The 12627-nt window shown below is 45.9% G+C and overlaps 1 protein-coding gene across 1 annotated transcript in view; it reads right to left on the bottom strand.

Moving 5' to 3' along the window:
- Positions 1–3878, bottom strand: part of grhl1 (grainyhead-like transcription factor 1) — a 42983-nt gene extending 39105 nt beyond the window's left edge. Inside the window, exon 1 of the mRNA XM_079632431.1 lies at positions 3762–3878. The gene's annotated coding sequence lies outside the window, so the exon portion shown is untranslated. The remainder of the gene's footprint in view (positions 1–3761) is intronic.
- Positions 3879–12627: the final 8749 nt, after the last annotated feature.

A 12627-nucleotide genomic window follows, 5' to 3' on the forward strand; every position in this document is an offset into this window, starting at 1 on the left:
AGAACTAATTGAACAATAAATAAAAAGGCAACACTACTGAGCCAATAGCAGAACCTGATTTCACTAAGTGCAACATGTTCCTGGATCAACATTCCTGGATCAACAACATTCCAATCAACCAATCAGATTTGAAATTTACAGTTTATGTTAGGTTTAGGCTTACAACCAGGGTTAAGGTGCTTCTACATCAGTGTTTATATAATTTCCCTCTAATTTTAGGGCTGGGGATGAGGGCTAAATTTTCTGACAGGAATGTTGTTCCAGGATCAACAAAATATGTTGACCAAGGAACCTAACTTTACAAAGGTTTTGTAAAGTTAGGTCCTTACCTAACTTTACAAAATCCGGACGTGCGATTCAACATGCATCATGTGTGAGATGGAAGGGTTTGGTGTTAGTAATACTTCTGGATACTTTTCTCTACTCTGTATAAAATCTTATATTAACCAGTATTATGGAGGCATAATAACCACTAATAACCATTTACAAAACTTTACATTTTAGTATCATTGATTTACTATTATTGATTTTTGCTATTTTGATTTAGATTTTGTTTACAGTAAAAAAAATAAAATGTGTTTGATTGTTTTTTAATGGGTCTATATTGGGTCTATATAGTTTTTGTTTTATTTTATTTATTTAGTTTTAGCCAAGTGCTTCTACTTTAACTAAACGAACATTTGCCAAATTGAAGCAAACACAAATTGCCTTTTAAGGTGTATTTTTTTATATTAGTAATAGGCAGCAATACTTTTCTTTTGATGAGGTTTGTCATGGAGATCAGTGATAACAATCAGCATCAAAGGCAAGAACTGAAACCTCTGAGGTCCAAGAATAAAGCTCAAATTCAAAATAACCTTCATTCGCCTCTGTCCTTAAGTGCCATGAATAATACTGTAAAGCTTTTGTTCGCCAAAAAATAAATAGTAAATACACATATAAATTCAAAGCTTGGCCTAATTCAACTTTCCCTGCGTGACCTCAGTGATCTCTCAGATACTCATCTGGAGGCAAAACAAAGTGACTCAGCAGAACTGTAATTACATTTGTCTTGCAGCCTGCGCTATTTGTCCCCTGGCCGTGCACTCACAGACAGACAGACACAGAGAGAGAGAGAGAGTGTGTGTGTGTGTGTGTGTGTGTGTGTGTGTGTGTGTGTGTGTGTGTGTGTGTGTGTGTGTGTGTGTGTGTGTGTGTGTGTGTGTGTGTGTGTGTGTGTGTGTGTGTGTGTGTGTGTGTGTGTGAAAAAATATGTATAGGCTATACTGTGTATATATACATACACACACACTTAACAGACACTTAGATATATTAAATTCATTAACCACAATTCATTGGGATTCCAGAAATTGTAATCATAGAGTTTGATCATTTTGTTATATTTATAATAATAATTTAAGATAACTTTTAAGTTGAGGCCGTCTAGCGAAGCAGATTGAACAGAACAATTATAACAGACTTCTGAAAGGATCATAAGGGGGGATTAAAAAAACATAATGGAGTGTAACAGGGCTGTCACTATAGGGGCCCTGCTATTTCATCTGAGGGGGACAAACACCCCACCCCCCGGAATGCGATTTCAGCCGAGGGGGACCCCGATTTCAGCAAAGGGGGAACACCATCCCACAGCCCCTGCACCCCCCAGAACGCAGTTTCAACCGAGAGGGACACAAACATCCCCCTCACCCTCAGCCCATCCCTGGAATGCAATTTCAACAGAGGGGGACCCCGACCCATTTCATACCCCGAAACCAACCCCCACGCCCCCTTCGGTATGGGATTTCAACCAAGGGGGACACAAACACATACCCCAGATACCCCAGCTATGGCCCTGGAGTGTACATTTACGATTTTACAGCCACACCTGTAACCTTGCTGCTGTTCACCCTCACTGAAGTCAGCGCAGAAGCCATCACTGAATGCTTTTAATGTGAATTTAATAGGCGGGTGTGCCCTCTCTTGCGCTCCGAGTTCTCTTGAGTCAACGGCACCTCAGCCAGTGGCTCCCCGCCAGAACACACACCCTAAATGTGCCACTCCTTTACTACAGTCAGTGCTCTGCATGAAGTAGGCCACCTAAAGTTGTATAAGCATTGTTATTCAGCAATGATTGGACACAAGTTTAATAGGCTTCAACTTTCAACAGATGACTCTAGAAAGCACACAGCAACACTTTAAAACAACGCAGAACACCATGCAGAAAAATTTGCAACCACATAGCAACAGCCAGGCAAGAACCACTCGCATTAACATAAAATGTAAAGAAAATATGGTTTACTATGGGTTTTTTTTTCATTTGAGGGTTTTCAATTAGTCACTCTGTGTAGCAAACAATGAACAAATGTTTTGATTTGCAAAGAAAATATGTAAAAAAAAATAATAATGTAAAGTGTTCTATATTTAGTATGTAATGTATGTTCTCAGATTAAACGGGTTGCTATGAAACCATGAAGTATCTTGTCCTGCAGTTGCTTAACATTGTTGCTGACACAGCACTACAACAGTGTTTCCTCACAGGAGGACATTCGTGCAGTACGTACACGTGTGTGTACTTTACGTAATTCAGTCGTGACCTTTGGCACGAGAGTTTGTAAGAAAGTAAGTATAATAAAGGAGGTGGGAAGGCTAAGGAGGAAGAGAGAAAGTGAAAGGGACAAAAGCACTTCGTCCCACACACGAGAGTTGTGCAGTGAAATCTACAGCAGCTAGTAGGAGGACACCCACTTCTTACATAACAGCTCTCCACCTCCACACTGCACAGAGAGCAGAGATTATTGCCTCACACAAGTTATCTATACGTCCTCCTAACCGCTCTATGTCTGACTACAGCTTGGAGACAAGAAATTGCTTTGCTTTGCTTACAACAGCTGTGTTCATTAAATTGTTTAGAGACACAATAATCTTAATTCGGGCATGACCATGTTCTTCTCATCCACCTATCACTTCAAATGTAGCGGTGATACAAATCCATGGAAACAGAGCAAAAATATATCCATGATAAATAAGAGACTACTATACTGAAGCCCTTGGTTGTGACTCAGTGTAGCTAGGCAGGTTTGAACAAGGCAAAAATACCACTGACGCTAATATCACACCTTAAACACCAACTTTCACTAAAACCTGAGAAAGAGATTTGCTATCAATGGATATATAGGATCAGGGCGGCCAACTGAGTTCAGCTTGAAATGAGAATTAGGCCGTGGGTGGGGGTGGTATTGACACATATTTCATGATTTGATTCATAAGCTTGCTATTCCATATCAATTGATTATAGGCTAGGCTACAAGCTAATTTCCCTCAGGGGAAATTTTTTAATCAACTACAGGGATCCCTGTCAGCTTGTATACATTATCTTGTATACAGTTATAAGGCTGTCTTGAATCTTTTAAAACTTTTTTAATGGTATTAGAGTAGAAATATTATGAATATAGGCCTAATATAGTGCATATTTCTAACTATAGTTTATGGACATTGAATTACTTTTCTGAGGTTTAACGCTGTTTTATTCGCGGTTGAAACACTGATTGAGCGATACATTTCATTATGTTGTAATGTACTGGTTCTTTCAACATACTCTTTTATGTTTATTCGTGTTTATTTGGTGCTGTGACTATCAGTAAAGAGGAAGAGATTGTCAGTTCACGTAACAGCGATCTGTCACGACACATTAAGAGCGCCAAAACGGTATTGATTGTTTGAATTTCGTAGTAAAACTTAAAAAATGTAAAAGCTGAGACTTTATTAAATCAAAAGTAACCTACTGTGTCTTGTCTGTCAGTGCGTGTCCTCTTTGCCCCGCGATGTTTTTTTCACTGCGTGAGAGAATATGGATGTGTCATGTGTGCAATGCAGAATCCCATGAAATGAAAGACAGGGTCAGAATGACTTGAATGCAAAGTAACCATTAAGACTAAAGCATGCATTTACACATGTGATTGTGTGGTTAAGTTCCTTTGAGCATTCTGCACTTAGTGTGTGAATTATTTATAGAGGAGGACTCATATAGCCTATTTCAAGAATGCAAGATACATTTTTTTTTTTTTTTTTTGCATATAGCAACGCACAATCTTTAAATGTAGTTAGCAATTAAAGGATAATTAGCTGATTTTCAGCTTGCATTGTTACAATGTTGGTAGTGAATTCAGATTGATTGGGGAACTTTTTGCTATTGAGATGACTGGACAAAAGGGCCACAGATATTTTTCTCTGTTTTCTCTCATGTAGCACAGATTGTTCTCTTTCATCATCTCGTGTTCGAGATCCACCTATGGAAGGGCATCCGTACCTGACCTCTGCAGAAGCATCCAATTGCACCAAGTCTGGCTAGACAGACAGAAGCGCGCAGCCAATGCCAGGTAAGGCCCCGCCCCCTTACCTAGTGGCATATAACGCCTGCAAGCGCTGCTATTCTCCAGTTGACATTCGCTTCTCGCGATCTCTGCACTGACACAGTTCGGTTGGATTACGCTGCTCACTTTCGTGTCTTCAGGAGGACATATCGCCTGATCAGCCTCCGTCAGACGTGACAGTCGTTTTTTCAGCCTTTCTGCTGTGTTCTGCATTCGGAGCCGCCCGCGCTCTCGCCGTTTTTCACCTGCTCCTCCTTCCACGGCTGCCCGCCACGGATTTTTCCGAGTTCTTCTCCGGAATGTCGCTGTCTAAACCTTCCGCTTCTCCGGGGAACAGCCTATCACGGGCCTGCCCGGCCGCGTGTGGTGCGCTCATCGCCGCTAAGGACCTTCACCCGTTCTGCGTGGTCTGCTTGGGCCTTAAACACGCTCAAGAAGCCTTGGAGAACCCGGAAAATTGCAGTCACTGCCTTATGCTGCCCAAGAAGCTTTTACGACGTCGTCTGAAAGTTGCAGCGACCCAGTGCTCCGAGCTCGGCCTCTCTGACTCGGATGGGGGACACGGTGACGACGACGCGCTACCGGGGGACTCCCGGGGCGCCGCCTCTCTCATTTGGGCTGACCAGCCCAATCCCGCATTCCCCGAAGAGGACATCTTCGCGGGCAACCTCACGCTCGTCGACGAACCGGCCGGTTCCGGCGATGAGGATGACGCGGCCCTTCTTGGGGTCTCAGAGGACGAGGAGGCCATCCCGCCCTCTGGCTTTCCCCAGGCTAGCGCCCACACGGCCTTGCCTCAGTCCATCCTCCTGGAAGTTTGTGAGCGAGCGGCCGCTCGCCTCAACATGGAATGGCCGGCTCCACAGAGCGCCACCGACCAGGAGAGGGATATTTACGACGGGAAAGTGCTGGGACCCCCTCCCGGTCCGAGAAAACAACTCTTCCCCGTCCTTCCAGCGTGCGCTAAGCACATGAGGCACAATTGGAGCGACCCCCTCGACTTCAAACACGGTCTCACGGGTCTTGAGGTGAAGGACATGGCAGCTCATGGTATGGGTGACCCCCCCGCTATCGAGCCTTCCATCGCCAGGCACCTTAACCCCGCTCAGGGAGGGCTGCTCGCTCCCCCGAAGCCGGTCTTGCCCAACAAGATGGACCGTTTTTCTGCCTCAGTTCACCAGGCCGCATACAAATCCTCGGCCTTGGCTGTCAGGGCCCTGAACGTCTCTTCACTCCTCTCCGCTTACCAGGCGGAGATTTTGGACGAATTAGGGCAACAGCTGGAAAAGGGAACTCCTTCTCTAACCTTATGGAAGGAGATCCTCACGGTGAACGACCTCGTCCTCCGTAACGCTCGGCAGGCCGTCCAAGCCTGCGGGCGCTCTATGGCGCTTTCTGTGGTGGGAGAGCGCGCGCTCTGGCTTAACCTGTCGGGCCTTCCTGACAGTGAGAAGCGGCGCATCGCGGGCGCATCGGTGGAGCCCGGCCGGGCTCTCTTCGGCCCCGCCGTCGCATTGATGCAACAACGGTGTGACGACAAAAAGAAGGAGGATGAGGCCTTCAAGTTATGCCTTCCTAGGAAGGCGGCCCCACGCCAGGCACCCCCTGCGCGTTTGCCTAACCCACCTGCCATGGGACGACATTTCCACCAGGGCAAGGAAAGGCCCCGCAACAGACCCCCCGCCCCACGGCAGAATAACCCACCGCCTGCTAAGCACTGGGGAAAATCTACTCCCGCCGCGGCCGCGGCTGGAAGACCATCTAACCCTACCCCCACCGACTCGAAACGCAAGCGGCCTGCCTGATGTTCGGCCGGTGGGGGCATCGAGTCCACTTTCACGGGCTACGAGCCCTTTGGACTCTCTTCATGTCCAAGAACCCCTGTCCAAAAGACGCAGGGTCTCTCGCGAGGCTGCCCAGCCCATGTGTTTGTTGAACGTGTGTTCCCCCCTCACGTTCGAGGGGTCTGTTGTGAGGAAAAGTTACAAAGCAGTGTCACCACACCGCACACACTCACTTCCCCTCACCAAATTATTAAAGGCTTCGGCCCCAGTGTTCCCCCAACACAAAAAAACAAAAAACACATTAAAACAAACGAATCAAATGAATTCGTTACGGAGAGAGGATCTCTCTCCGCAGAGAGAATTCATCTCCCTGCAGAGAGAGAACATCTTTCTAAACCCCGGCATGCCGCCCCTAGTTCATCCACTAGATGGCGCCATTGCATCACAAATGAGTCCGCTGGGCTTACACAGCTCCGCTGCGGCTCGGGTGGGAACACTCGCGAGTCACGAACGGGCTTGGCAAGCGGTTTCGGCTCCCGAGTGGGTGATGCGCACTATAATGCAGGGCTACAGATTGCAGTTTGCAATGAAACCCCCGCATTTCAACGGCGTTCTCTCTTCACACACGGAAGAGAACGCTTCACACATTCTGAAAGAGGAAATATCCTCCCTCCTAAACAAGGAAGCTATTCAGGTGGTGCCCCCCAGTCTGATGAATCAGGGATTTTATTCTCGTTATTTCCTGGTCCCAAAGAAGGACGGCTCTCTCCGCCCTATCTTGGACCTTCGTGTGTTGAACAAACATTTGAGGAAATACAATTTCAGAATGCTAACTCATGGCTCGCTCGCCCGCGCCATAAAACAGAACGACTGGTTCACATCGGTAGACCTGAAAGATGCTTTCTTCCATATAAGCATTTATCCGCCACACAGGAAGTTTCTTCGTTTCGCCTACCAAGGCACATGTTACGAATTCACAGTTCTGCCGTTTGGGCTCAGTCTAAGTCCTCGCAGTTTTTGTCTGTGTGCGGAGGCGGGTTTAGCACCCATGAGAATGTCTGGTCTGAGGATTCTGACATACATAGACGATTGGCTCATAATAGCCGAATCGAAGGAGAAAGTGTTGCAGGACACCTGCCGTGTGCTCGCGCACATCACATCTCTCGGGTTCAGAGTGAATGTGAGCAAGAGCAATTTTACACCCAGTCAGAATGTCATTTTCCTGGGCTTGGAGTTGAACTCAGTCTCCATGCGAGCGCGTCTCTCTCAAGAACGCGTTCTCTCTCTAATGAACTGTCTATCGCAGTTCAGAGAGGGGGCGAGAGTGCAATATCGCACATGCCTCAGGCTGCAGGGTCTTATGGCTTCATCCATCCAAGTTGTGCCACTGGGACTCCTGAGAATGAGAGCGTTCATGAAATGGGTTTTGTCACTACATTTCAGCCCGATTCGCGATCTTTGCCGCTCTGTAATAGTGACGCGCGCCTGCTCGGCAGCCGTGCGACACTGGAAGAGCGCAGACTTTTACGCACAGGGAACCCCTCTGGGGACGGTTATGATGCGGAAAGTTGTGACGACAGATGCGTCCTTAACAGGCTGGGGTGCCACCCAGGAGGGCAGAACGGTGAACGGTCTGTGGCCGAGCAGACTACGTTCAGCGCACATAAATTATTTAGAGCTGTTGACCATTTGGAAAGCTCTGAATCATTTTCTGCCTCGCCTGCAGGGACATCATGTTCTCGTACGCTGCGACAATACCACGGCTGTGGCTTATATCAACCGTCAGGGCGGCGTGCGCTCGTCGAAACTTCACGCTCTAGCTTACAAGCTTTTGGTGTGGAGCAGACGGGTTTTCCTGTCGTTACGCGCGACTCATGTTCCGGGCATTCTGAACAGAGGTGCGGATCTTCTATCAAGGGGAAATCCAATCTACGGAGATTGGCGCCTTCACCCCCAGATAGTGGATATGTTATGGATGAGATTCGGACAGGCAACCGTAGATCTATTCGCCTCGCGCGAAAACTACCATTGTCCTATGTTCTTCTCGCTAAAGGACGTGGACGCACCCCTCGGGGTAGATGCACTGGCCCACCCATGGCCCAGAGTGCTGCTGTATGCTTTTCCTCCCCTGTGCTTGATAATTCCAACACTGGCCAGGGTGAGAGAGCAGAGCCTGTCTCTCATTCTGATAGCACCCAGGTGGCCCAAAGCACCGTGGCTGGCGGAGATAATCCCTCTGTTATATGCCGAGCCGTGGCGCCTCCCCCCACGCACGGACCTATTGTCCCAAGCGAACGGGGAGATTTACCACCCACACCCGGACAGGGTGGCTCTCTGGGCCTGGCCCGTGAGAGGACGAACCTAAGCGCACTGGGGCTTTCGCCGCGTGTGATTGCCACTATACAGAATGCCAGAGCCGTTTCTACACGGTCCTTATATGGCTGTAAGTGGCAAGTGTTCGAAGGGTGGTGCGATGGGCGTGGTCTCACATCTTATCAGTGCTCAGTTCCTGATATTTTGTGTTTCCTTCAAGACCTCATGGAAAAAGGGAGGTCTTTTTCCACCATTAAGGTCTACCTGGCTGCGATTTCGGCCTGTCATGTGGGCTTTGAGGGCTCAACAGTCGGGCAGCATCCTCTAATCCGCAGATTTATGAAGGGTGCCCGTCGCTCTTTGCCAGTCGTCAGGAGAACTGTTCCTGAGTGGGACCTCTCCATGGTGCTGGAGGCTCTGTCTCAACATCCTTTTGAGCCTCTGGGAAGTATTTCCCTTAAGCTGCTGTCCTTCAAGACAGCTTTGCTCTTGGCCTTGGCATCAGCTAAACGTGTCAGTGAGCTACATGCACTCTCGGTTCATCCCTCGTGCACTAAATTCTCTCTTAGTGGAGATAAGGTTTCCCTTAAGCCTAATCCGGCCTTCATGCCGAAGTGCTTCCCTGCGTTCACTTCGGAGGTGTTGGAGCTCTCCGCTTTTCACCCTCCACCGTTTTCCTCCCCGGAGGATCAGAGGCTAAATGCTCTGTGTCCTGTCCGTGCTTTACAGACATATATGACCAGGACCAGTGCGTTCCGGAAGAGCGACCAGCTCTTTATTTCATGGGCGCCCCCTCACAAAGGGAGTCCCATATCTAAGCAACGCCTCTCACATTGGCTTGTGAATGCTATAGCTGTGGCTTATGAATCAAAAGGAGTGCAGCCCCCAGGGGGCATCAGAGCTCATTCCACAAGGGGCTTAGCCGCCTCTTGGGCTTTGTTTAGGGGAGTGTCACTGCAGGACATCTGCTCCGCTGCCAGTTGGGCTTCTCCTCATACCTTTGTGCGTTACTACCGGCTGGATGTCACCAGAATTTCGGTAGCACATTCGGTTTTAGGGGTGGGGTCTTCTTAGCCCTTCCCTGTAACCCCGTTGGAAGTAACGAATAAGGAGTGAATGGGCCGGCTGGCCATGCACATTCCTCTCACCAAGCACGTATTTCCAATCCTTCCTGGGTGTATATATGCACATTGGTGTTGCTGGGGTTATTACCACATACATGTTTCATGTCCTGCATGTGCACAGCAGTTATGTGTGTGCGTCAGGATTGCAGGTTCATGATTATGGGACGTGTCTGGCACCGCCCCCCTGGGGCGACCGTCCTTCTCTGGCTTTCAGAACCTCACTGTGAGTGTATTGGGCAATCGGGGAGCTGTCCATGTCTCTCCCATAGGTGGATCTCGAACACGAGATGATGAAAGAGAACAATAGGTTACTGTCGTAACCCCGGTTCTCTGAAACATCGAGTGGAGAGATCCACCAGCTTTGCCCCGCTTGCCGCACGAGAAGCGAATATACTTACTGGAGAATAGCAGCGCTTGCAGGCGTTATATGCCACTAGGTAAGGGGGCGGGGCCTTACCTGGCATTGGCTGCGCGCTTCTGTCTGTCTAGCCAGACTTGGTGCAATTGGATGCTTCTGCAGAGGTCAGGTACGGATGCCCTTCCATAGGTGGATCTCTCCACTCGATGTTTCAGAGAACCGGGGTTACGACAGTAACCTATTGTTTTTTTGCCTTTTTGCTGTTTCAATAAAAGCCCATAAGTGTTATTCGCCATGAGTGGTAGAGGGAGCATTAATGCATTAGGTATCACACTAACAATTAACATAAAAAATAAAAAAATTTTTTTTAGAAATTGACTTCAACCAATATTATTACATGCTGTAAAACTATTTCTCTGTGTTTTTTTCAAGATACAATGTTACAGAATCTTATTGTAAAGTATTACTGTATTGTTGTTGTTGCTGTTGCTGTATTGTTGTTGCTGCATCACTGTTTTAAAATCAATGTGAAGTGTCGTAAGTGACAAGTGCAATATATTTTGAGAAAAAAAAATGTAGTACAGGACTTATTTTTTTCTACTGGGAAATGGATTGTGAAAAGTGGGAGTTCCTTATAGAGTTGAGCCAGTTGGAGAGAAGGAGCTGGAAATTAGGAGGGATTTGTGATGTCATACAAAAAGTAAAGTAATTTAAAACCAGGAAAATGTTTACATGTTAATAAAATATTAAGAGAAGAAGCTGTTTATAAAGAAATAAACAAATTAATTAAAGAGTATTTGAACTGTGCACAATTAAAAGTAAAAAAAAGTCAAAAGCAAATTAAACAAGAAAGTAAATAGACTAAATTTGAATTGGTTTTAGCTTCAACAAATGATGCAAGAAAAAGAAAAGGATCTCTTTGTTGCTGTGTTAATGCTGTGTAGTAGTAGATCCAACGCTACATTCTCACTGACAATGATAACAATGGTGAAAGGACAGAAAATTAGAGTGCCAAGGGCCAATTACACCCCCCTCACTCCTACACACTCACACACAGCCATGCAGAGTACGAAATACACCCTCGTCTCATTCAATCAGATTGCCTACACAACTCCCCGAGCCCACCCACCTACGTAACTGCCACATCCCCCCAGTCTCCTCATTTACAGTGGGAAAGCAATAAGATAATCAGTTCTCCAGGTTTGAGCACTTTCAGCAAGGGCTTTGATGTATCCACTGAGACAAGGTTATTGTATTTTTCATATGGTAATTAGAACAGAATCTAATTTAAGTAAAGATGGATGAATGTGTTGAACCAGTGCCTGCTTGTTAAACTGATCATGTTGTTACTGTGTGAAATGTAGACTGAAAAACGTAAACGGTGTTGTTTAATAGGGTTGGAGGAAATTTGGACAGGGTAAGCGCAACACTGACCATTTGTTTGAGCTTTTACTTCCAGCTTGATGTTTTTGCTCATGGGTGGGCGGATTGTTCGCTTCATGTGAAACAGCTCTTTTAACACCTCCATGTAGTTGCTGTACTGTATACCGCAGGCTACATTGGAAGCCAGTCTAGATTGAACTGAACAGACCTTCTGCAGGCAGGACAGTCCTCATCCACCATGGTCTTTGAGGGAATCGTCATGCTCTCTTATTAGCTTTCTGTTTACAGACATTTTTAGGACTTTGTTATATATGTTGGCGAATGTCTTTGTTCCTCTGTGACAGAACTCTGATGCCACATATTGATTCCCCTCAGGCGGTGTGACCTGTGAGCCACAGTGACAGCACCATCCCAACAGACTTGATCCACTATCACAGCAGATTGAACTTGTATACAAATTTCACTTTCTGGTAACAATGAGTGGACAGTTTAATGCACATATATATAGTCCTTGAAATAATATTCAAAAAAGTCAAACAAACATTAATAGCCCGTTTACACACGTTTACCAGTTTGTATCTGGATTCTGCATGACATGACCTGCTGGAGTTTAACACATCACCATTCAACTTAAACAAGCCTTCTCCTCTTTGAGCTGAGCCTGGTCTTCGCCAGAGAGTGACAGTCGCGCAAGCCAATCACTTGTTTCGTCCCGAATGGAATTAATGAGCAGTGTTTTTTGAAGATTAAATACACTATAGTCACTCAATTTTTATACTCTCTTTTTCAAAGTACTTACATTTTAATTATGTATTGGTATATAAAGACAGTTTAAGCCAATTTGAAAAAAAAGTTCTTTATACAGTTCTTACCTACACAACCTTTAATTACATTTTTGATTGTACTGAATTGGCTTTCATCAATTCTTTCATAATATCGGCAAAAATGCACATTTTAATAACTAGCCTACAGTCACTTATGTGGATTATTGAGTGCTTAAACGGATGACTACTTTAACTTGTTCAGACAAAGCTAGGATGTTCGAATTTGTCATACATTCAGCCCCACCCTTGCACTGACTCTTGTTGCCTCACAGGAAATTGACTGTGGAGATTGGAGAATAAAACATGCTTCAACAAAGTTAGAAGGCCTATTGCCTATAGTGGGAACTAAGGGATGGTCAGGCTGGCTAATAAATGTCTTGCTTACTTACATTTTAATATATATAATTAGAAAGCATTTATTTTAAATTGAAATAAAATTTCACAATATCACTGTTTTTTTACGGTATTTTTGATCATATAGCCTAAATGCAG

Source organism: Phoxinus phoxinus (assembly GCF_949152265.1).
Source record: "Phoxinus phoxinus genome assembly, chromosome: 13".
In the NCBI taxonomy this organism is placed as follows: domain Eukaryota; kingdom Metazoa; phylum Chordata; class Actinopteri; order Cypriniformes; family Leuciscidae; genus Phoxinus; species Phoxinus phoxinus.